This window comes from Athalia rosae, chromosome 2 (genome assembly GCF_917208135.1).
Source record: "Athalia rosae chromosome 2, iyAthRosa1.1, whole genome shotgun sequence".
NCBI lineage: Eukaryota > Metazoa > Arthropoda > Insecta > Hymenoptera > Athaliidae > Athalia > Athalia rosae.
Window position 1 is genome coordinate 24,008,026 of NC_064027.1, and position 24,597 is coordinate 24,032,622.

The 24,597-nt window shown below is 42.6% G+C and overlaps 1 protein-coding gene across 1 annotated transcript in view; it reads right to left on the minus strand.

Moving 5' to 3' along the window:
- Positions 1–24,597, minus strand: part of LOC105689047 (odorant receptor 13a-like) — a 42,576-nt gene that overhangs the window by 13,147 nt on the left and 4,832 nt on the right. The window lies entirely within an intron of this gene.

Genomic DNA, 24,597 nt, shown 5'->3' on the forward strand with positions numbered 1-24,597 from the left:
TATATACACACAGATGCGTACGTGTCTCGCTGTGTGTATTGAATTGCACGTTTCAAAACATCGTAAAATCAATTGAGACCTTTTTCTCGACTATGGGAATGTTTTCCATGAAAACTGTTGAACTTCCATCGACAGCGAGTGGCCGGATGAAACGAGGTATTTGAAAACGGGAATAAAAACTTTATTCAAAAAAATTCACCCCCTCGGACGAAGACAGAAGCGACGTTATATTTTTCCGTTCGATTTTGAAGATGCGTGAACCTCTGCTAACGATTTCACATCAACCTTTTCCGCAATTTAAGCGCGGTAATCCTCTTCGAATTAGCTTTTCCAGTGAAATTTGCTCAGGCGAGAATTTACCAATAACCATTTCATCGTAGCTAGTTACTTTATTGTTGTAACATTCGAATGCCAACGGCATCAGATGTTTCTATTTCTCAATACGCAATTCATGGTACAAAGCGTCGATATAATAGGGTTTATGGTATTCGAACCGCCGTCAAACAACGATGATTTATTGAAAGCATCCCCTATATTCATACTCTACATACACCTATATATACGTACACCGGCTCGTAAAGAACTCTTGCCGCGGTAACGTGCGTAGGGTACAGCGACGCGAAGCTATAGTTGGAATCGGTTGAACGCAGGAACGAACTATACACCCTGTATCTCTTCTTCCTTTTCATACACGTCGGTTGATCTCTTCCTATACATACCTGTCCACGAACACCAATTTTATGTGCATACCATATACCGGCTCGTATATACACGTGTCCACATACCGGGCACCTATATGCTCGATTGGATATATACATACGAGGCATATGTATACATGTATATTTCCCACGTGCATTTATGTAGCAGAGGAAGTTGTCAATACGACGATTTATCGCCGAGGGTAAAAGAGGCGTGAATAAATCAAACGGAAATTCTAGCTAGTGGACAACTAGTGACCACTTTCTATCACATATAATACCTGCACCGTGTATCTAACTAACATACGGTGCAGTTCATGTGTACATACGTTTTTACCTGAATGACGAAGTACCCGTTACATCCAATCGTGAAACTGTTTTTTTTTTTCCCTCCCCCCCCCCTCCCCTTCAATGATCGTTGTCCGTCGATCGGATATGTGCGATTTCGCGGCGGTATGCGCGGTACGTGTGCACGCATATGTGTGTAATATATTGGATCGGATAATCCATAGAATTTGAAAGGTCTTACCGCATAAGTACCCATACCTGTGTTCAAAATAATTAATTTTCCTCGCATCCCTCCGGAGACCCGATTAGTCAAAGCTTTCAGATGTGAAGCCAAACCCCCCGATTTCAGGGGCGGTTAAGCTTTGGTATTTCAAGGCTAATAGGTTTAGGTCGACGTATATTATTCACGATAAGACAGACATCGGATGATAGATCGATAAGGTGGGGCATATCCTTCCATCACCGCCAACTTTTTCAGACGACAAAACGTTGGAGATTTTTTTCGATCGTTATTATTATTTTTTTTTTATCTCATCTGTATTTACCTTCTTCTAAGTATACGTACAGTGTGTCCTTCTAACGGATGTAGTGAGAATAGGAAGATCAGATTTTCGTAATTTCATGAAAATTGTCATCTGATGGGGAATAAATTTGTAGTTGATATGAGATGAGTTTCAATTATGCGAATCTCGGGGCGAATAAACGTCGCGACGAGTATAACGAGAATCGGATGGAATGATTTTTTCATTACGGGCAAATGATAATTTCCGTCAAATTTCGAAGGATCGACAGATGGTAGCTTTTGAAAATCACATAAGCTGGTTAAATTTATCTTCTTTGTCCCGGTGTACGACGGAGAACTGTAATTAGTTAAAAGCGTGATTATGATAAATCGCGAATTCATTTCCGTCTCATCGGCTGTAATCTCCGACTGAATATTTTTAATGGACAAGAAGAACGTCGAACCGATGTAAAAAATTAATCTCACGTCATAACAAACGATCGATATCCCGCCACTATATACATACATATATATTCAAACGTCATTGAAACGAGTGGTCGTATTTCAACTTTCACATTCATCCGCTGAAAAATTTCATGGATATTCCAACCGTTCAGCGGTTGACCGACGTTCGAAAATTTTTTTCAACATCACCAAATTCTCGCGGATATTATTATTTAATTCACACTCTACAATAGACCCCAATGAAGTTTACGATCTGCAGCGGCATTTCCGACGGCTAATTATGCTCTTTGTACCGTACAAACGCGAGGTACGTTTAAGCATCTAATCCCTCGGTACTTTTTCCGTAAGAGATCTTTTTTTTTCCCCCTAACCAAATGAAACGGAAAGAAAAATAAGGGAGAAGAAGAACAAACAAAAAAAAAAAACGGAAAAACCGCCGAGGCTCGTTGCCGTCTGGAGAACTGACTTTTCATACCGGACGTGTCCTCGTTCAACAATATACTTCACCGTTTTCATCTTTCCACGGGTAAAATTACAGACTACAAAGGTGGGCGTGAAAATACTCATTAGAACGGAGACAAGTAAAAAAAAAAAAATGAAAAATAACAAAAAAAAAAAAGAAAAAAAAACAAGGAAAACAAAAAACAAAAGGGTGGTAAAGCCGGTAGTCTCCTTTTTCATGAGTGCTGAAGGGAGGAGGGGAAAAAATAGAGAAGACGAGACGGTACGTATATCCGCAGGTACGATATCCGGGGGCTACACGCTAATACACGTCTTCATCGAGGCTAAATTCGCGTCTCTATATATTTCGCGGTGACCTAATTTTCGATCTAATCACCAATCTCCATTTCACGAAGCTCCGCGTGGCACACGTGCGATGACGACGATGACGTCGATGGTTTCACACGGTGGTTAATTCGCCGCTGAAACATCTAATATTCTCGCGTTATATCTTATCGCCGATCGAGGGTGAAGATGAGAGAAAAGAAATGAGGAAATCAAAAAAAAAAAACAAAAAAAACCAAAACAGAGATAAAGCAAAGAAACAAAGATCGTGACGAAAAAGTGTAACAAACCGGTGGCGAAAGGAGGGAGGTGGGAGGAGGTTGTAAATCAGACTACTTCAGACGCGGATGTTGGATGGGTCCTAGATTTTACTCTTGGACTACAACAGTTGCCGAGCTGACTAAGTAAGACAGTATGCTATGTCATCCAGACGTACTACTGTGCGGTGGTATTCCATGCTACGTGGCCGTATCCAACTCTGTCTGCTGCTACAATATTGCACTACTCTGGCGCAAAGCCAACTCTCGCGGAAGAGAGTCGGTACTATTACCCCGCCACTATTACTTTTACCACTATCTCCCACGGATCTCTACCCTCGCCGAATCCCCGCCGCTCTCGGCACCCTCTTAATCCATACCAAAATCGACGTAATACCCAAGGAGATCGGGGAAGGAGCAAGAGATTTCGCGACTGCTTTAGACTTTAATTGCGAATCGTTGGCAGGACTCTCGTCGTCAAAGTTTCATCCGCATACCGCGTGATAAGTACCTGCGTTTTTTTTTTTTTTTTTTTTGGGGATCTTATTTCTATTTTTTTTTTTTTTTTTTCCATCAAAGGAACAACGTGGGATGCGTGAAATGAAAGAGAAGCCACATCCTCACTCGGATTACACGTGTCTACGTAATAGTTTTTGAAAAGTAATTAACGGGATGATATAAACGGGGGATAGTGGTGTTCCGGAGAAGCGAGAATAAATCTAGTTGGAATCTTAAAAATGGCGTGAGGCTGTAAAACTCGTTTCTAGTTTTTCTCTCGCACCTTGATTCTCACGGAGGCGCGACGACTGTCTCCCTCCCTCGTATTAACTCGCGCGCGCTGTTCGCTCAAGCATGCTACCTACAATAAAACGCAGGAATAAACCAACTTCCCGAATAAAAGTTAATACCTCTTGCAGCTACGGGTAATACCCTTAAGACGAGAGTAAGGCGGAGGCTCTGGACTTATCTTAAAAGGCTTTGAACAGTGGTGGATCGCGAACCCATTGCGGGTGTATACGAGTCTACGTTGTTGTTGTTTTTTTTGCCTCATTTTCGATTTTATTTATTTATTTTTTTCTTTTCACCTCCCACTTACGACCAACGGTCAATCGGGCCTGTCGGCGATCAAATCCCCGAAAAAATCGATGACTAGATTTTTCCAGCTGCGATTCAGTTACGAAATCGTTGGAAATTTTTGGAAAAATCGAGTCAACGAAAACGCGAGATGGCTTAGCTCCCGGCTGTAGCTACGGTTTGGACTATTAGATAAAAATGTGTAAAGATTACGGGGTATAATGTGTATATATATATATGCGTACAACAGTGGCAGGAACACATTGTAAGAATTGTTAGCCCAGGTATGATGGATGGTCGCATGAGTTTCCAGGCCCTCTCGTAAGCTCATGGCGAGAAAGGCTCCGGATAAACTCGAGTAATTTGTCACTTTGCAGCTACGCATCGCTTGTGTTGGGACACATCCCGCTACTATACGTTCTTTGTCGGTTAAAATAGCCGCGGTTTATAGGGTCCTGTTATATCCCGTACTATACAGTGTTAAATTCATCTTTCATACCCCCTCCCCCCCCCCCCACACACTTTTCGCTCGAATACGTGTACACCGCGTACTACCCACCCCCACACACCCGACGCGCCCATCTGCCCAACCTTATAAACGCATAAAACCAACAACTTGTACGACCGTGAGAAAATTATCGAGGAAAAATATGCATGAAATCGAGCAACAGTTGGCGAAAAACCTTTTTTTGTTACGACCGAAAGAGAGACAGAGGGAGAGCTTTTTTCGCTCTCTTTTTTTACTTTACTCTTGTTCAACACCGCGGCGGAGGTTTTCCTCGATGAAGGTTTTCACGCTTATTATATTCATCGCGCCGTAGTTGCAGTGACAACTGCGTTGATATTCTCGAGGACAGGTAAACGTACGTGTAAGTGTATACGAACGCTGAGCTGTATTTTATCTGCCGTAAAAGAACGTAATTTTTTTCCATTTCTGTTCTTTTTTTTTTTTTTTTTTTCTTCCTTCATCTCTACCTCGCTTTTTTCTTCACAGTGGGTATTTAGTTTTATTCTTCTACGGGAAGACCATTTTGATGGAAATTTATATTCACGCGTATTCTCGAGAGTCCGAAAATGTTACGTGGCGCTCGAGGAAAAATTTTTCTCCAGGTGCATTATACGCAGTGAATGTGTACCTATATATGTACGAGTATACGTCAGGTACATTACATGATTGTAGTTTGCAAGTTTTCTACAAAAACCCCCTCATAGATCTTCGAGACACGTAATTATAGATAACGCAAGTGGGTTTTGTTTATAAAACCCAATTAAAAGATTAAGTATTTTATGATTAGATTGCCGTAATATAAGTATACAGCTATACATAGTTATTCTTATATGCCGCGGAGAGTTTCTACTGAAACTATGTAGAATAGAATGCGGGGGGGTTGAAGGGGCGAGGGGGCGAGGGGGCGAGGGGGAGGATGAGGGGGCAGGTTAGGAGAGCTGGCGGGTAGAGACGTCGCGAATTTCAACGAATCTGGTTGGAAAATTGGAATCCAGGAGCTTTTCTACCACCGTGAAATTAGTTTCGAAAGCTGCGCTCTGTTCTATCGTAGCCCGTTTCTATACGTATATACCAACGTATAGAAGGTACGTACACTGTCGGGGAACCGGCCGGCCGGCTGGCGCGCGCGCGCGCCCCGGCGATAGCTTTTCTTTACTCCTCACCATTTTCGCCATCCCTTACGATGCAATTTATTCGCGACGCAATTTATTATTGCCCATTGTCGTCTCGCAGCCGGTCGGTCTTCCCGCGCTTTTCTTAACCGTACTACGATCCGTTTTGGAACTAGAAATGAGACTGGAATGAGAAGGGGAAACGCGCGGTAAGCTTAGCGCTACGCGTGTGCTCGTCGGTATGCGAATGAATAATCTTTGATCTATTTTCAAAGTAATCTGTGTAGTCCAGTCGGACGCCTAGGCTCTGCTGAGAAACAATTAGATACATTCTCGCCGAAATCTGTTACCCCTTTCCGATTGTACGGTCAACCGTGTCGGTTGTACGGCCGTGTGAAGTCTGAATTCGTTCGGAGCGGAAAAGCGGAAGTGAAAATGGCGGGAGTTGGAAATTCGCTGATTCTCTCGGCGATTCTAAACTCCGGGGCATTAAATTTCAATGGGGCGCGACGAATTTGTATTTCGACGGGTCGTGATTTCACGTTATTTCTGTACAAACAAACCGGGTATACGTACGTATAGCTGTGAACTTCTTCCGATATTTTCACGTCGTATAGCATTCGATGCATTGCTCAATTTGTTCTTACGGTTATATCCTTTTCGTTCGAGCTTATCGGAGTTTCTTGGTTGTGGAACAAATCACTTCATTTTATTTCTCTTCCGCGCTACTTTGTTAAAAACAAGACAAAAACGAGAGGAAGGGAAAAATGAATATAAATACAAATGCTCGGATATTTGTCTTGCGAAATGAAAAGCGCTAGAGCTTCGGTAGCACGCTATATATAATTACGGCATAAGATGAAAATCGGCCGTGCCGCGCCCTGAAAATAAGAGGGAAAAAAAATAAGAAAAAACAATCTGCCAACCCTGAAGCAAAGTGGCAAGTTTGCCAACCCAATCCCCGGAACACAACCAGCAATTAAGTCGGCACACAGCTTCGAGCCCCCCCCCCCCCCCCCCCCTGGAATCATCCTTACTCTCTTCTAATATCTACAGACGACATTCCGCCCCCGACAACTGACTTGCCTATATATTTCAGGTCTATCGGATTCTCGACGTGAAAATTTTTCCAACTGAAAATATCGGGATTATCAAGTTTTAGCCGTCGGATGCGGAATGGGGGGAAAAAGAAGAAGAGGAAAGGAAAAAAAGTAGTCCGCAAGCTTTGATGAAGCTAATAGATGTCGGGATATAGCCTCGGGGTTAGACGATGACACCTATAACAGGGAGTTACGCGGGACAGTCGTTTGTCATCGTTGAATAATTGCAGGGTCTGCGTTTAAAAGTACAATGGAGGCAATTTACCATTCCCCGCTTTGTACCATATACCTATATACCGCCCTGTATATATATAGGTACATCTATGTACCTATATACTCTCTACTATGGATACCATTACCTCATCCGTTAACAGGAAGCGAAGGTCGACGTGTAAAGGACACGTGATAGTTGCGTATAAAATGTCTTTCCACTTGAGTTGAACCGTGAATAATGCATTGCTCTAAGTCTAGACATCCCCCGCGCGTCAACGTATATACATATAAGTGGAGAGTTGCGCTAAATTGAGATTGATTAACTCTAACCTTATGGGGAAGCGTCCAACGAAACCCCGAAAATCTTATCCGGTGGGTATGCGCGATCGAAAATTAATCGCAACAGTGCAAATTTCAGTCAAAGATATGAACCACATGACGCACGTGTGCAAGTGTACGTACGTACTTACATAATCAATTTATTCATAATGTGGTTGGAGGTGGTTACAGCGAGTCAAACACGCAAGTTTCGACCAAGATACAACTCAAACAGAAATATTAAGTAGCCCGATGGGGAGGGCAACAATACCAAAACTTACATACTATGCATGATGGATATGTAGGAACGTCTTACGCTACCAGAAAGCTTAAGTTAAATTGGAGTTTAGTACGTGCCCGAGGTCCTAAGTGAGGTCTAAGATTTTGCATGGTAGAACTGTACTTAGCATTACGGATTAACTAACTTAAGTACGTATTAAAGGGCGCTCGATTAATTAATAAAATTCAGACTACCCTAATAACCGGCGCATGAGAATACAAATTTTACGACCTAATCAACTCTGATTCCAGCTAACGAAACGTTTTTTCTTACTCTCTGACGTGATTAGATGTGTAACGAAAAAAAAAAAAGAAAAAATCTCTTCCGATTTAAAAGCCCCCACTGCTCTTGCGTCGCGTGCTACTGCGAGTGTAAAATCATGTCCGCGACTAGGCGTTGTTGCGGATAAAGGGTCATTTTTTACGGGCTGTTAGTCTGGATGGTATGAGCCATTGCCGACATTAGTTTATCTACCTTTCGGGCTGAATGTTATCTCCTCACTACCGCAACTGTATAGCTTGAGCTATTGCCCCTTGCAGATAACACCCGATAATCCTAATCTCCCTTCCTTCCTTCCTTCCTTCCTTCCTTCCTTCCTTCCTTCTTTGCTCTCCATTCTCTCTGGACGTCTTATGTGCAACTTGCTTTATACGTGGGTAGTTTCCTATCCAGTCTTTCCCCGCGAGCGCGAGTTATGTCCTGTAGTAGGGATAAGTACAGGTAGCGTTCGTGGTTTTGGTACAATTGTTATTCAAAACTTGAATTCAGGGAATGACGTATGTTCGTAAACTTGCCACATACGGGGTACAGCATGTGGATTTTATCGTTTCGTTCTTTGGAATTATCCGAACTAAGTCCGGTGAGTTTGCGTATAAATTCACTGCAGAGACCCGAATCTCACCGATTGTAACCGTGAATAACATCGGCGACGTTTCCGCAACTTTTCCTACATCTTTCGAAACAGCTGATCGCCGTTTTGTTTTTTAAACTAGCTCTAATGGACTCTACAGCAATTTGGCTGCATTCAAGAACTCTTTATATATGCAACTTGTTTACCGTATCCTTGACAACCTTCGGTCCGAATTCCGAACTGTATATATGACGAGCCAGCCTTGAAAACCGCAACTTTTAACTAGAAAAGAAGCGTCGTCCGCACGTGCGATCCGATTATACTTATATATATATATAAGGTGAATAAATGTCTAATAAAACTTGAAAATAGCGAGTAGCTCTCCGACTGTTTCTTCGAGAGTTTCAATATTAAAAACAGCTCCTTCTTATTCCCGTCCCTATACCTTCAACACTTTCCGTCGTAGCATCTGTCCTCCTCTCTTCGGGATCCCCGAAAACTTTTACCCAACTTTCAAAACTCATGCGTTTATCAAATCTGAACATTAAATTTTCATCCCCTCTCAAAAGGTGTCGGTGGTGAAACGTACTACATACCTTGTGTAATGCAAAGTTGACGGTGAGTTCTAAGTTGGTTTAGGGAAGGTCTCGATAAGGAGGGTTGAGCGAAAAATGTACGACAAAAAAAAACGAAAGTGCGGAAACGCCACGCGGGATCCACGTGATCTTAGATCCGGGATGTGTGATCCCTTCGTTTACTCGAAGACGAGAAACATGGTGGAAAAGGTTTACTCGAAGTTTCTCGATTATAGTTTCTCGATCTCGACTTGTCTTGAATTAATTTCGCTATTCGATGTAAACAGATTTCGAATCGAGATGATTTCAGGCATTCGGTTCGGCCCTTGACCAACGCGAACTCCGAAGTTTTACAACTCAATTATTACTTGCACATTTTTTTTCAACCAGGTTACACTACATAATTAAAAACTTTCATGCCAATTCGTTCGAACGGATCTACTCGTGCGTTAATAGCTCGATAAAAATATAGCCACGCTAATGAATAAACTCGGCGATTTCACGATCATCGTGTAAAAACGATGAAAAAAAAAAAAAATGGCGGAATAAATTAAAACTGAAGAGACACCGGACTTTGACAGTTCTCCGGAATAAAAAGATCAGCTCGATTGCTTCGTCGGTGAAGCGATATTGATACGATCATTCACCCGAAAAGGACTCTGTAAACGAAACAACTCGTCGGGGTAAAATATTCTAATTTTTGTTTTTTTTACCCTGTGCAAAGTCGGAACCCCGTCGACGTGGGCAGATCAATGACGTTTCGGATACGAGCACCGAAAAATCGCGTCTCGTGGGCAGTCGCGGCGTTTTTGCCTTCCGTCATTTCGGCGATCGTTGAAAAGATATTTGTTTTCCTCGGCATTGATCCGGAGAGATTTTTCGAGAACCGCTTCATATATGATTTATAATTGAAATTCAGCGACGCACCCACGTGTACGATGGCCATCTTTTTTTTATCTCGCGTCGCGTCTCACGGGGTGTACAATGTACGGTAGGTTTAGCGTTCCCATCGTGGCATTCCGAAAGTAATTCCCCTTTGTCGTCAACGAGGGGGTTTCCACCATCTTTGTTCCCTTTTGACAGCGTACAAGCTGTGGTTAGCAAACTTCTAACTAACGACGCGCCATTCAGCGGCCGGGGAAAATTAATCATATAATCGTTAAAACTGATCATTTCGATACGTAGCTTCCGATTGTTCTCGTCGTATCCTTTGGCCTTGGTATCTACGTCTCGTCGAACCTATAGGTAGGTATATGAGATTGACGCGATATACGAAATTGACCCGGACGGATTAATCGTAATTTGAACTCTGCCCTGTGGCAGCAGCATCCCGGTCGCCTCCTGAGCCTTTAAGCTTGTCTACGGCTTAATAAAGTTCGTTTGCTAGGACTAATTACTGGCCAAACATACCCACTCACCCTTGTACCGTACTAAGGACAGGATATACTCGACCCACTCACGAACCGAACATGTTATCTACAGTGCATATTAGACCCACGTACGCGTATGTGTGCTTACATATATATACATATATATATAGATATATATAGATATATATATACACCGACATTTACGACGTCACGCGACGCACCCTCAGATAATATCGGGTAACTGCGAGTCTCACGGTCTCCTAGAAATTCAAGTATCTTCATGGGATACCCATATCACGGGACAAATGCAATTAGAATATATATTCGAAAAGCAAGCGCGCGATATAAAGGAAATAAAAAAACTACATCATAGCTCTGAAGAAAAAGAAAAGAGCAAAGTTCGCCTCGTTATTACACAACATCCGTGCAGCGGTGACTTTCGGACTTTTTCCGAAAACCCGTGACCGAGCTGGTTATCCATTTAAGAAAAGAAAAGCGCGCGTGTCGGGGAACGGGGGGCGGAGGATGCGAGAAAAGACGCAGGGATTTTACCGGTATAAGTGGGTAAGAAAAATGTCGGCCAGTAAGAAGGGTTTGGTTTCGGATTTCTGGAGGGTTTAATTAAGAGGGTGTGTTGTTGGTGGCCCGGTGATCAATAGCTGGAGGGGTGTTGGCCCACCGACCTCGTGAGAGTTCGACTCTTCGGGATGGGCACACTAATACGCGCGCCGCTTTGATGTTGTGCGATGTCGTCACGTTGCCATGGGTACCCCAATACTTCTCTGACTCCTGACGCCTCCCGCTATTACGGCTACGCGAACGCCTCGAGGATTTTCATTCCCGAAACTTCTCGCGCGTCCGCGGAAACGCGACCGAATGACAATCTCATCGCCGATAATCGGACGACGCGATTATCGCGGTTATATCACGTACGCGGTGCAGATTCAACGATCCCTTCGACGACCGTGAGTTAACCGATCCGGTAATTAGCGCGCATTAATTCGGACGCCGCTTTTTTTCTACCCCCGTAAAAGGTATCGGGTTGCAACGGCTGTGAACGCGCACATGCAGTCTCTCTTCAAGCAAACGGTTCATATTATTCTTGTTGAAATGGGTTTTCGGGGGAACAAACTTCTCGACTTGCCTCAGGGAACGAGAGGAAGAGGGGCGGGGGGGGAGGGGGGAGGGAGATACAACTATTAAACAATCCTCACCGGTTCCCGGCTTCGGTACCAACCCCCACTTTACGCGGTCGCGAAACAATAGATTTCTGCTCGTAAATCGAAAACGCCTTGTTTTCGATGTAACTCGTGCCGCTCCAAGCCACGCTGTAGAAACTCCGTACAGCGCTACACACTCCACGGTACATAGGTGCCCAACCGACCGGGGCCGGCGGGACGGGATATGGAGGGATATTAATTCGAGAACAGTCAGACAACGAACGTCCGGACGGATGGTGTCTGCTCCCTTGTTCCGAACGTGTACGGGGGTAAGCACGTGTACGTGCACACCTATCCAACACGTAACAGAGTTTTATACAAATTTGCACCAGGTGTGAAAATCTCTCGGATGAACGTGTATGCGTATATATGTGTATGTATGTACGAGCGCACGGGTGGTAGGTACGACTACATATGTACCGAGGCGAACACATAGTATTTCGGGGGAAAACTCCGGGCGCGTGTTGACTGCTGCACATAGAGTCACGTAGATGTTCCCGCGGGGTGGTTTGAGGGAGAGCTTGCTAAAACTACCCTCAGGACCACTGATTTATGCGTGAAGTCCGCTTGAAGTTCGGCTTAAGCTCGAGTTTACCGGGCTTTTTGGCACGTCTCTGCTAGCTATGACTAATTGGCGCGTCCATTGTTGTTTCTTGTTCGCGAATTAACCGGCTATAGGTATAGTATATGTATACCTCAGGATACGGTGTTACAAAATATACACCGGGTAAGGGCGTCGATGATTCTTTTTTCTCCCTTCCAAATTGTTTTTCCAACGATTGCGTCTCGTGCGTGGATGCGGAATAGCCGGACGAGTGTATCGTCCCGCACTCGTTATCCATTTTTTTGTAGTTTCGGGTACAGTCGGTCGAGGGAATACGCGGGGGGAGGGGGTTTCATACGGTAATTTCGGATTTATCCATAAATTATAAGATAACGCGAAATTGTGTAGGACGGGGCATATGGGCCCCGGCCATTCCGACCTGCCGGAGGACCGTCACTTTGACATCTTGATAAGGGTTGTAATTATTACGGGCGGGTATTATGCGTAAAAGGGATATCAAAAGCGAAATCCGTTGTCACAGTAGGTACCGAAATCTCGATTTACAAAAGCGGCCGGCGACGGAACACGCGTGTGTTCTATAATACATATGTATATATACATATAAGCGGTAAAATTATATTTATCTATCAAAACTCGTTTATAAATACACCGTTTGATCTTAGCCAATTAAAAGCCTTTGGGGCGCCGCGGAAGAGGGGCGGGACCGGGGGCCGGTTTCGTATCGAGTGACACGTACCGTAAATGAATAACGTATATATATATAAAATTCATATTTTACATAGAATCGATAACCATTACGCATCCGCCCGTTCCGTATAGGTGGATGGACGGTATACACGTACGTACGTGTAACACGTTCGTCGACCTTATACTTGTCACGAGATAATAATCGTACAGCGCCCAATACACGTGTACGTACATATTTTCAGAAATGATTTGTCACGCTCGTTTATATTTATGCCCGATCGATTTCGAATAACTCAACACCGAAAACTTGATTCCCAACGAAATTGAATCGCGGGTTACATACACCATGCATATACCTCGGTGTGTACGGTACATGTTCCGCGATCGCCGGTGTTCGGGGTAGAGAAAATTTTCCAACAAAGTTGCGTGCAGTCCGTCGGACGCACGTGACGGAATCTATTGCAATTAAGTCGTTCGTATCGAAGGGCTTTGTTTCCTCTCGTTCCACCTTATCGACGTTCGTCGAAGCTGTACGGAACGGCGTTTGACCTCAGGCGTGACGCGGAGAACGGAGAACGGTACGGGGCTAATTGGCGGAGACGACGACTTGCCGTCTCGCCTCCCGTTTGTTGTGCCGTTGGAAAATGTGGAAGCTAACGTTAGTCATTATCATCTTCAATTCGTCGGAATGGCGAACTTGCTATTATTAACTTTTACCGTGCAACCGACTGCAGTGCCAGGCACGAAATAGCTCAGTAAGTGCAGCTGGTAAAAGGCAGTCAACTGCCACCCGGATGCACCGATGTTTGATCGATAATATTTTCAACGTCACATATCGCTACCGATGCGATCGTTCGATACGATGCGACGGATACCGGGAACTTCGCTGAATTCTCGACGCGCGATATCACGCGAGACGACCGTGCGGCGATCCTAGATTTTTTTCGTCCGTCCGAACGGCGTAGTTTACGCCGCTAAATGCACAGAGTTTCAATTATACGTTGTAGCTGGAGGTAGGTACAGGGTACGTACACGTATATTGCGCCTATCGTAGCTGTTGAAAACTGTTAATTCAATTCAGTGGAGTACGTGCCTCTTGCAGCTCCACTCTTAGCTATTATTTCATTATCTTTGATGGTAATTAATTTTCTAGAAAGTTATTAATTCCATCATATTTTCCAAGAGGTTATTATAGTCCTTCCCGTTATACGATATAACGCTGTTAAGTATTTTCGCTATCCGTACGTACCCGTGCCCGTCTACCTGTTAAAATTTATCTCGAGCATCGCACAAGTGCACATACAGGCCACGACTTACAAATTTTCTTACCATTCTAATTATCTACCGGCGATATAATTTCATATTTTCTATACTCGTCTATCTGACACCGAAGTGCACTCCGTACGTACGTACAAAAGAAAAAATATTCACCATAATAGCCGTTCCGTCAACTTGTATACCGACAGAATGCAGCTATTGAGTATTGTTTGCTTTTTCTGAGAACTTTTTTTTTTTTGTTTCCTTCTCTCTTCTCGTCGTCTCTCGGTGATGGCGGAATTTCAAGTGATAGGATCTATTATGAACGACGTGTGGTGTGTGTACAGACTGCAGGTCCAGATGACGTCACACGTGCGGTGTGCTGAAAATTTCAAGAGACTCGCCTCTGAAAGCGTTTTCAAATACTCCGTATTATATACAGACGAGGGAGGTGAGTAGGCTCTATGAGTTTTTCTTTCTTTTTTTTTTTTTCGACCCTTCTCTCCACATAACCGCGGTGTGCGTGCACACAAAATATGGGGTCGCTACAATGGAAAGAAAAAAAATAGAAAAAAAAAAAAGAAGGAAAAATGCCCAGTGCACAAAACATCTAGAAAATTCTAAGGGTTGAGTGTATATATATATACATGGTATAATATCTTTTCTATTCGGTGCGGTAAACGTTGAGAGGATCCAATTTTCATACACTGCTTCACCTTTTTTTTTCAAAAAATTTTTTTTGGTTCGAAAAAGTATCTTTTATAGCTTTTATTTCGAGTGGATCCTTGTTGATACAAACGAGAATCATGCATGCGGTCGTGTAAACGTGTCTCCGTAGGCTCGGTGACAGGGTAATAATAAGTTATTTGGAGGACGAAAAAACAAAAAAAAAAAATAAGAAAAATGGACGGCCGTCGAATTTGGGATAACGAAAACGGTGTATGGGTCGAGACGAACGTGAGGGGAAAAAATGAAAAAGAGAGAAGAAAAAAAAAAAAAAGAAAAAAAGAATGAATAGCAACATTTATGCCAACCACGAACGCGAAGCTTTCGGAAGGAAACAATTCCATTTTGAAAGGCTTTCGACCGCTTTTCGTTGGATTTTTCTCGGTCTTCCCGTTCCTACCGACAGTTTTCTCGGGTTTTCTCTCGGTTTCACCGATGAACCCACCTTTCTACTCTGACCGCCAAAGCCAGGAATTCGCAGGATTGACGGGCTGCATAACAATCGATGCCCAACAAGCGAGAAACAACTGACTCGCTTCGAAGATACGTGTGGGAAGTGAGTGGGTTGTCGGGTACGGCCGCTTTCTTTCTCTACCACCCTCTCCGTTATTCTCACTTTCCCTTTCGTTTCACTCCCTCTTCCTTTCTACTTTCCCTTCTTTTTCTCACCACCGTTTCAAGTCTATTACGATTTCACACAGTTTCGGAAAAACAAAAAAAAAAAAAAAAACAACTACGCACGTTACAGCGTGAACCCGAAACGATACAAAACCTATCGAAATACAGATATCATCGCGTCAAAGAAATATCCGCGGAGTACGTGCGACGTGAAAAACGTACACGAACAAACGCTCGTTCCTCGTTATCGAGGAAAACTGAAATGATCCACATGAAAATTGGCGCCCTTCTGTTCCCGAGATTAGTCGCATCGACTTGTTCAGATTTTAGTACGACGCGGGATAAGCGATGGAAAAAAAAAAAAATAAAAAAATCAAATCAAATCACCGATCGGAACATACGCGGAACCCCGCGGGCCGAATACCGCGATTCGAACGTAACGATCAGAAGGAAGGGGTATACACACACACGTGGTTATCGGTGGGTATGGGAAGGTACTAAGCTTTAAAGCCCTTCATCCGATCCTATCAATCTTCGAACGCTAACGACAACGTCAACTGATAGGCAACCCGCGCGACGTTCCGGTTGGCTGCGATCGCTCGGATATCGATCCAATTTAAACGCGAAGATCGCGCGCATCGCCAAAAATCTCGGTGACAAAAAAAATATGAAAATCGCTCACGTTTGTTCAATACCTCGTTAACTCGAACGAACACGTAAGGGTGATTTTGGTTACCGGTATACGAGCGTCGTCCCGAGGCGCGGTATTTCCCACTCCTCCCACCGAAGTTCTCATCCTTTTTCCGTATATATACGTCGCTTTGTTCTTGATTTCCATTTTCCTATCAAAAGACTTGGAGAGCCCCTAGAGCCGTTGGAAAGGGGCCTCGAAAAAGGGCCCACCCTTCCGATACAAATGACGGCACTACGTAGAATACTAAACGCCTAAGGACGCGATAGGCAAGGGCAAAGGAACCTTACGGTAGATATGTATACGGCCTAGGTATATACTCAAGTTAGAAGGTCCCCGGTACCAGGTACCGTTCCCTCTTCCCCCCGAGCCGTTTACATAAAATTTATTTGATTGCATTTCGCAATTGAATTTTCTTTTCTTTGCTTTTCGTTTTCCTTTTTTTTTTCTACATTTTCTCTCCTTAGTTTTTTTCCTCTCATACTTTTCTCCTCTTCCAGACCTCCCGTTCCTTCAAGTCGGTGAAATAAGCGTCGAGTACGAACGCGGGGAATCAAATATACTTTCTTTTCGCATATTTTAACCATACACCCGTGAATTATTTAGTAAACTGCTGGGCTCTTTTCTTATGGAATCCAGTTCTCACCGCTCGCTTTAACGATTCACATACGAAATTTCATCAGCTCTACAGCATGTATGCTATAGGTGAATTATAGAAACGTGTACGTACCTACATCGTGCATACTTGTCGTAGAATTGTAAAGGTAATTTTCGTCAGTTTAGCCTAATATTGAACTGTAATAGTATAATATACGCGTAGCTGAAGAGAGTAACTTTTGAATAAACCAAATAGCGAGTGAGTGGAGGGGGTTGAGGGGGGAGGGGGGAGGGGGAGGAAGCGGGGGTTGCACGGGGTACGCGACGGTTATATTTGAAATGTTGAAATGTAAAGTCGGTACAGTCGGAACCGGAGAATAACATACGAGGAAGCCACGAACGAAATGAATTCTACTTGAGTAGCGCTACTGCTATGTATACTGGTCCCATTATTCCCTAGCGTCGTTTTCCTAGGATTCCCTTTTCCTACCCCTTGCACCACTCCCGTTCTCTTTCCCCTCGCCCTCGCCCCTGCCGCTAAAGCACAGAACTACGCGGCAGAGCTTTGTGCTCGGTGTTTGACTTGTGCTCTAACTACCGCCTCCAACCAGCCTTATACTTTACTTGGGACCCCTATGAAGCAAAACTATTGGAAAATAGTTGCCCCCCCCCCCTTCGCGTCCCTCCCTCCTCCCTCCCATTTCCGTCTTGTTCTAATTGAAAAGGAAGTCCAGCTTCGTTCCAAATTCAAAACTTAAATTCAAAGTTGGGCCGAATATCACTAAAACATTTTCTCGAATGGAACTACTCGAACTGCTTTTGGCATGGTTGAAAAAAAAAACCAAAGCACTTGGAAAGTGGCTTCTTACGAATTGTTCCTTCATCTTTTTCATCGCTACGATTTCTAGCTTAATCTCCTTTCTTGTCATTTTCAATTTTGTATTTTTCGCTCGATTTTTGTCGTATCACTTTCGCCGAATTTCCGGGAAATTACGGCGAACGTAGGTGCGGAATGTTCGGTTGCACGAACAGGCTCGCGGTTTGACCACCGTGTACACAATAGGTAGCTATAGAAGAGGTACGTCGATGATGAAGGAGCGAGTGAACTTAGTGCAACCGGGGGTAGCCTTTAATACATCAAAGGTCAGGACTCTGTAGTTTATTAACCAAAGCTTCGCTGTTCTACACGGTGTACCTTGCGGGACAGAAATTTCTGGTTGTTATTACCGTTATAACTACGAGCCAATCCCTTTTTATTTTAATACATTTGCGCGGAAGTGCTGCACCGAGAGTAAAGTAACTCGTCGAACAAAGTTCCGAGGTAAATGCATCGCTCCTGCGGTCGATGTATATGTATGTGATATCACAATTTCTATTATTATGTTATACGATCTGTGCGTGGAACTGAAATTCGCGGTACCGTTGAACCCGGAGTTATGTGAGGTTTATTGGAAATTCACCCAATTAGCTGATGAGTTTTGCATAGAAATCCGACGAAATACTTTGAAGAATTTTCAATCATGCGGACGGATTTCGCGACGCCGAACCTGTAATAATTTTATCAGAAAAATTCCGAATCCGGGTCACATCGGCTAAATTCACCCGGCTCGAGTTACACGGGTATGATAATTATGCTCTCCTTGAATGAAAAAAAAAAAAAAAAAAAACTAGGAAAATAAACGAATGATTAAATGAATGAATAAATGAATGAAGTTAGTTTTGCAGTCGAAAAAATGTATTCATACGCCCGGCAATTCCGGAAATATCGTAAATTTTTTTTCCACAACTCTCCAAGTTTAATTTATACCGACCTATGCGCGATTTTAATAGGCTTCATAAATCTGAAGCACGTGCCTTTTCCCGTCCCTCTTTCATTTTATTATTTTCTTTTTGAGTGGTTTTACGTTTTTCCTTTTTTTTTTCTCTCATCTCTTTTCCCTCCATTCACTCCTTTTTCTTCTTCTTTCTTACGACAAGTGACCCACATATATTAAGTGGCGCCAATATTATAATACCCATCCTATATATAGGCATAAGTCACAACGTTCTCAACACAATATATATATTCCTATTACATATATATTTCTCTTCTTTCTGCTACACGTACAATTTTATTATTTGCATCCAGTCCATGTTCAAGATGTTCTTATCCTCTCATTTTCTCTCTTTCTCTTTTTCTCTTTTTCTTTTTTTCTTTTTTTCTTTTTTATTTAACTCACTTTATCTCGTCTCACCTTTTCTCCTCGACCAACACGTCAGCGACAGTCAGCTCAGCTACTCCATCAAGTAACTTGGTCACAATGAACACGAGCTAATACTAAGTGTTCTCGCCGAGAACACCACGGGATATTTTCTCACGCGAACTTTTATTTCGTCGGTAAATACAGGAGCAAGACGAACCGAATGAAGCGGTAATAAAAATATTTGGGACTCACGCGGTAGCGTGTTCTCCGCACAGGACTCCTTACGGTGTATATCACGTCACGGAAAGAAACACTTCGTGTGTCGCGTGGAGATTTTTTTTCTTTTTTATCACGTTTCTCTACACCGGCGAGAAAAAAATATTTCATCGTTAAATATCCTTACGAAATAATTTCGCATACCTCTGTGAATCAAACGGAATTTTCTTTTCTTTTTCCGTTAAATTCGCCGTGTGTACGGTAAAATTTATCGAATCTGAACGACCGGGTAATACATAACAAAATCTCTTTGATACATTTTTCTCCTATACTAATGGGAGGACGCATTAGCGTACCTCGTAGATTCTCTTCCTCTTCACGAGAAAAGAGAGCGGCGGCCGAAAGGAGAGGAGAAAAAAAAAAATATATATATATATATATATATATATATATATATATATATATCACAATTTCCCTTAGAAAACCAACCCCCGGTAAATTTACTGCCACACGATATGCCCGTACGCAGCGGAATACGGAAACTCATCCTAAAATATCTGTATGTAACACACCCTTATATTATACGACAAGAAAAAAAAAAAAAATTAAAAAAAAAAAGAAAACGACCGAATAGAATGAAAAAAAAAAAAAAATAATAAAGTATGTGAAATAAAAGTAGGAACATGTGTGAAATATTTTTACGAAGTAATTCACGCGCGTAATATATATCTTGATTAAATGCCACATAAATGGTATTATGTAGCTACGCACTGTCCTGCCCCTGGGCTGATAAAATTAGGTACCCACCTAATTTTCAGCCGCGCGGCAATGACGATATTCCTTCTCGGTGAAAAAATAAAAAATGAGAAGAAAGTGATGGGATGGAAGGAAAAAAAAAAAAAAAAAAAAAGAAAGGAAAGAGAGAATCGAGTTTCCGCGCTCGATCGATAGAGCAAACTCTGCACAGCGCTGAAATAGATTAGGTATTTTTATAGGTCAAACGAGAGCCATCAACCAAAGGCACACACCGACTCACGATTACATCTATGCCAGTGCTGCAGCAAATGCTTCGCGAAGATAGCGAAAAAAACTGCTTTATTCACGTGTGCGTTGTCGCTGAAATGCCGCACAAGTTTTTTCGCACATGCGGTTCAACGATATATATATATATAAATATATTTTTTTTTTTTCACCCGCGAGATGTTTGTTACGCGCGATCCTAGCGAAAAAAATCAGATTTCCTACGTTAATTGGATGTGCGCGAACGTTACAGTTGTTGAGAATTTACTTTCGATTCGCACGTAATATTCGTGAAAATTTAGTTTTTCGACGCGAATATGGAGAAGGCGGAAGTTAGGATTTCCGTCGAGCGAAACTAACTACCGCGGGTATAAAATATATATATATTTTTTTTTTATTTATTTTTATTTTTGTATAATCTGTACAGAACTGCTATACGATAGCTGAAAGTACACAGCTAATAGCCTCGGAAAATTTACGAGTTTAGGGTGTTTCGCGAATGAGGAAGTTCGTATATATGCTACGTATAACTACCGATATACATACATATGTAGGTATACGAGTAATATATATATATATATATATATAAAGCTACTTTGCGCTAATTATACACGTAATTATCGTCGGGTAGGTAGTTTTGTTACATCTCGTAATTACATGCAAACTGTTTGTATTTTATTTATTCGCGTAATATCAACTAGACGTACCTACATGCGGACGCTGAATAGAGTTTCCTTATATGTATATTCCTTACCTGCGTCATATCAACTACGGGCACATACTATTTCGCGTTACTCCAAGAAAATCATCTCTATAGTAATTAAACAATGTATTATGCAGTATTTCTTTAGCTCATACCGTACACGGTCGCATTGCAACGGGGTTGCTGCAGCGTTGCGATAAAACCGCGTGTACACTCCTTGATTTCATTATTTTTTCTAACTTTCTTTCAATTTTTTTTATTTTTTTCGCCAGTTTTTTCTTTTCCCCATATCTCAGTCGCAGCTAGGATAATTAGGAAGGCTAAAGCTCGGGGTAAAATGTACCCATGTTATGATAAATCGTACGCAAGAATTATGCGGGTTAGTCACGAAAGGGTGTAATACTGCAGCTGGTGTAAGCGGGATTGAAAATTTCTTCGGTATTTGTTCGTCGAAGAGAACGAACTCGCTGGACGTCCGGTGAAATCAACGTTCGCGAATCAATTTCTAAACCGGCGACTTCACCCGAAGAAACACCGTGTTACACGATGTATGCGGTATACAGATCTCTGGTCATATTTCGGAAGCGAATGTTGTCGAGCTTCGCTATATCGGCTCATTGCGTATTACATCGAACGAGTAATATCTGCTTGTGAATCAGCGAGCCATTACACTGATAAACTATTTGTAACCGGATACATGCATACCCACGTATCGCACTGTTCTATATGTAAACGATATAGGTATACTCGACTAGCAAGTCCCACGTGACTCGTGAGTTATGCATGCACCTTAATAGTTACGTTGGGTATGGTATACTCTGTACATACATGCGGCACCCACGATGCTGCTGAACCTTGCCTTCACCGTATCCTTGATATTATAGCTGTAATGTACAGGTGGAGAATTCTTGTCGGTTAATAATCCCCCTGCCGCGCCCCCGCTCGCCAACTTCCCCTAGTCGCATGGATAATCATGTAGAATCCATACACACATTCTAGTTTCGTATAATCACGCGCAACAAGTATACGTAAATGATAGAGAAAATCGACAGAAGCTTGGATCGTGAGAAAATGACGTTCTGGCTTATTTTTTATTTTTTTATTTTTTTAAAGCTTTCATCGCCCCGATCGTTGAGCTTTTTATGTCGCGTCGAAGGATTCAAAATCAGTGGGATGTGCGCGCGTATAGGTACATAGTACACATCCGTTATGAACTCGGAAGAAGTTTAATTGAATGTTCGCGGACTCTGATCGAGCATAAAAACGGACGTGGTTTTCAGGTAGCCCTTTCGGTTACCCCCGTATAAATTACGGTGTAGATAGTAATCCGGTTTCACAATTGGATTTCTTGTGGTCGAGAAGAAAAAAAAGAAACCTTCGTTCAACGTTCGGTCTACCCGATTCTACGGAAAAAACGCTCCGACCTTGACACTTTGAGACATATACAGCGTCGATCCGATCTGCTCAAGTAATAATTATTATTCAGTTCATTTATTCATTCCTCTACTGTACCGCTGTAACTGTACGGCGAGGATCCGATACCTACGGTATTGTATAATGAATCAGTGAGAAAAAAAATCCGATATATTTCTGATTTTTGAACAATTAATTAAAAAACTTTGTATCTTTTCAGTTGTTCATTAACAAAACGAATCGGGGGACCGAAGTCCTCGTGAAATTCGAGGATCGCAAGGGTCGATGCCCTCGTTACAGCGGATGAGACGTAATATTTTTTTAATTAATTTCCATTCGATCCGTACGTCTCATCGGTTGGATCGTTCATTCGTACAGCCGATTTGTACAAATTTTACCGATTCTCGGCGGTGAATTATACGTGGAAATAATTGTGGTTCGTAACGAAATTTTCGCGAGGGCGTAACGGCGCTCGTGTTACGCGGAGTCGCAGAGCGTTTCGGAATCCCTCTGATTATTCAATATTTTTTAATCCAGAGGTGGTATACCTGATAGACTTTGCCAGTATTTCATAATTATGACCGAGGGTAATTAATCAGACTTACGCCATCCGATGATGTTGACCATTTTTATTTTTATTCATCCGGTACATCCATTAATTTACGATTTTTCTCCCCCATTATACGGGCAAGGATTTAGCGCGGTAAATCGAATCATCTGATTACGTATTTATTTTTTAAATTTGTCAACTCCCTACCGTCCGAAATGAAATTGACTTTGATATCGCGAATTCGACGAAACTGAAAACTGGGCGTACCGATTATACATCCGTCATGTAGCTGATTTTATTCGACCTAACGAGTCGGCGGTTGTAGTAGGATATCGTCAATTTTATACGCTTAAGGTTTCTAAGACGCGATGCACTAAAGCCCGGTATTTACGAGGCAATTATTTTACAGGATGCAAAATTTACGCAGTCGTTTGAAGATTTTAGTGCGTTTCTCGTGCCTGTTAAGGTTGATGCGATCGTATAATGTCGTTCTTCGAGAGAGAGGGAGGGAAAGGGATACAGGTTACACGTTCCTCCGCCCTGTACCCTCTTCATTTGGGGGATCGTGGGCACGATGATTTTTATCGGTTCCGTTTTATTTCCACTTGTTCTTTTTGTTTTTTCCGTTTTTTTTATTTTTTTCTTTCGTTTTTCGCTGGCCTCAGCGTCCGGGTACCGGCTAAAAAGATTAACACGATATAGATGTACCTGGCCACTTTTCTCTCCGGGGATTTTCACCGAACAACTGACGCAGTGTACATACGTTACGTATCAAACGACAATAACGCGAGCACTTCATCGTGCAACGAGGGCTTACGGCTGTTTAGTTCTTTGACACACAACGTTACAATGATAAATTTAAGCGCCTTAATTTTACGTTTGCGCAAACTACGTAGGCGGTACCCGCTGTGAACCCCATACGCTGATTAAATTTGAAAGTTTTTATTGCGAATAACGAACGCTGTGAGTAATTTGATTCAAAAGTGACAAAAAAAAAAAACACATATCACCTCGCGAGTATAACGAGCACATGTGGTTTCGAACGTAGCAAATTTTGATATTCCCGGTAAACGAGTTCGAGCACTGGTTTTTCGTACGCAGATGGAAAATCGAGGTGAAAAAAAAAAAAAAAGAAGCGTTCGATCCGTTCGTTCCGATTCTGATCCGACGTAATTTTGCGACGACGCGTCGCAACGGGTGGCGGGACGGCGGAAAGACGAGCAACGTGACAATGAGCTAAATAATTAACTGTCTCAAACTTCGAGCCTCGTATGACAGCAGCTGTCTTACGGCAAGATGAACGTGATACGTGCTCAGCCAACCACTCGATACAATCCTAGTACACGTTAGTTTGTATTCACAGCTGCTAACATGAGAGAACATTATGCATTCATACGTGGGTGATGCGATATCGTGCGGGCCACTACATGTACGGCATGTGATGGTTATACGACGAATCCATAACTTCTCTACGTAACATACTGTCAGGCTATATCTACACTGGATTAATTAAATACCTGTACCCCCGCACCTTCCCTCGGCGGTGGCATGTGTGACGGAATCTCGAACGCGTTTCGATGCCTCGCCGAATTATATTTTCCGGAGGGAAGATCGCTACGAAACGGACGTTTCGTTCGTACACGATGGGTACTACAACGACGACAACAACATTTTTAATCAAATGTTTATTACGCCAGTAATTGAGTGTTGAATTCGTCTGAAATACGCATTATCGCTATTTATCAAGAGTTATAA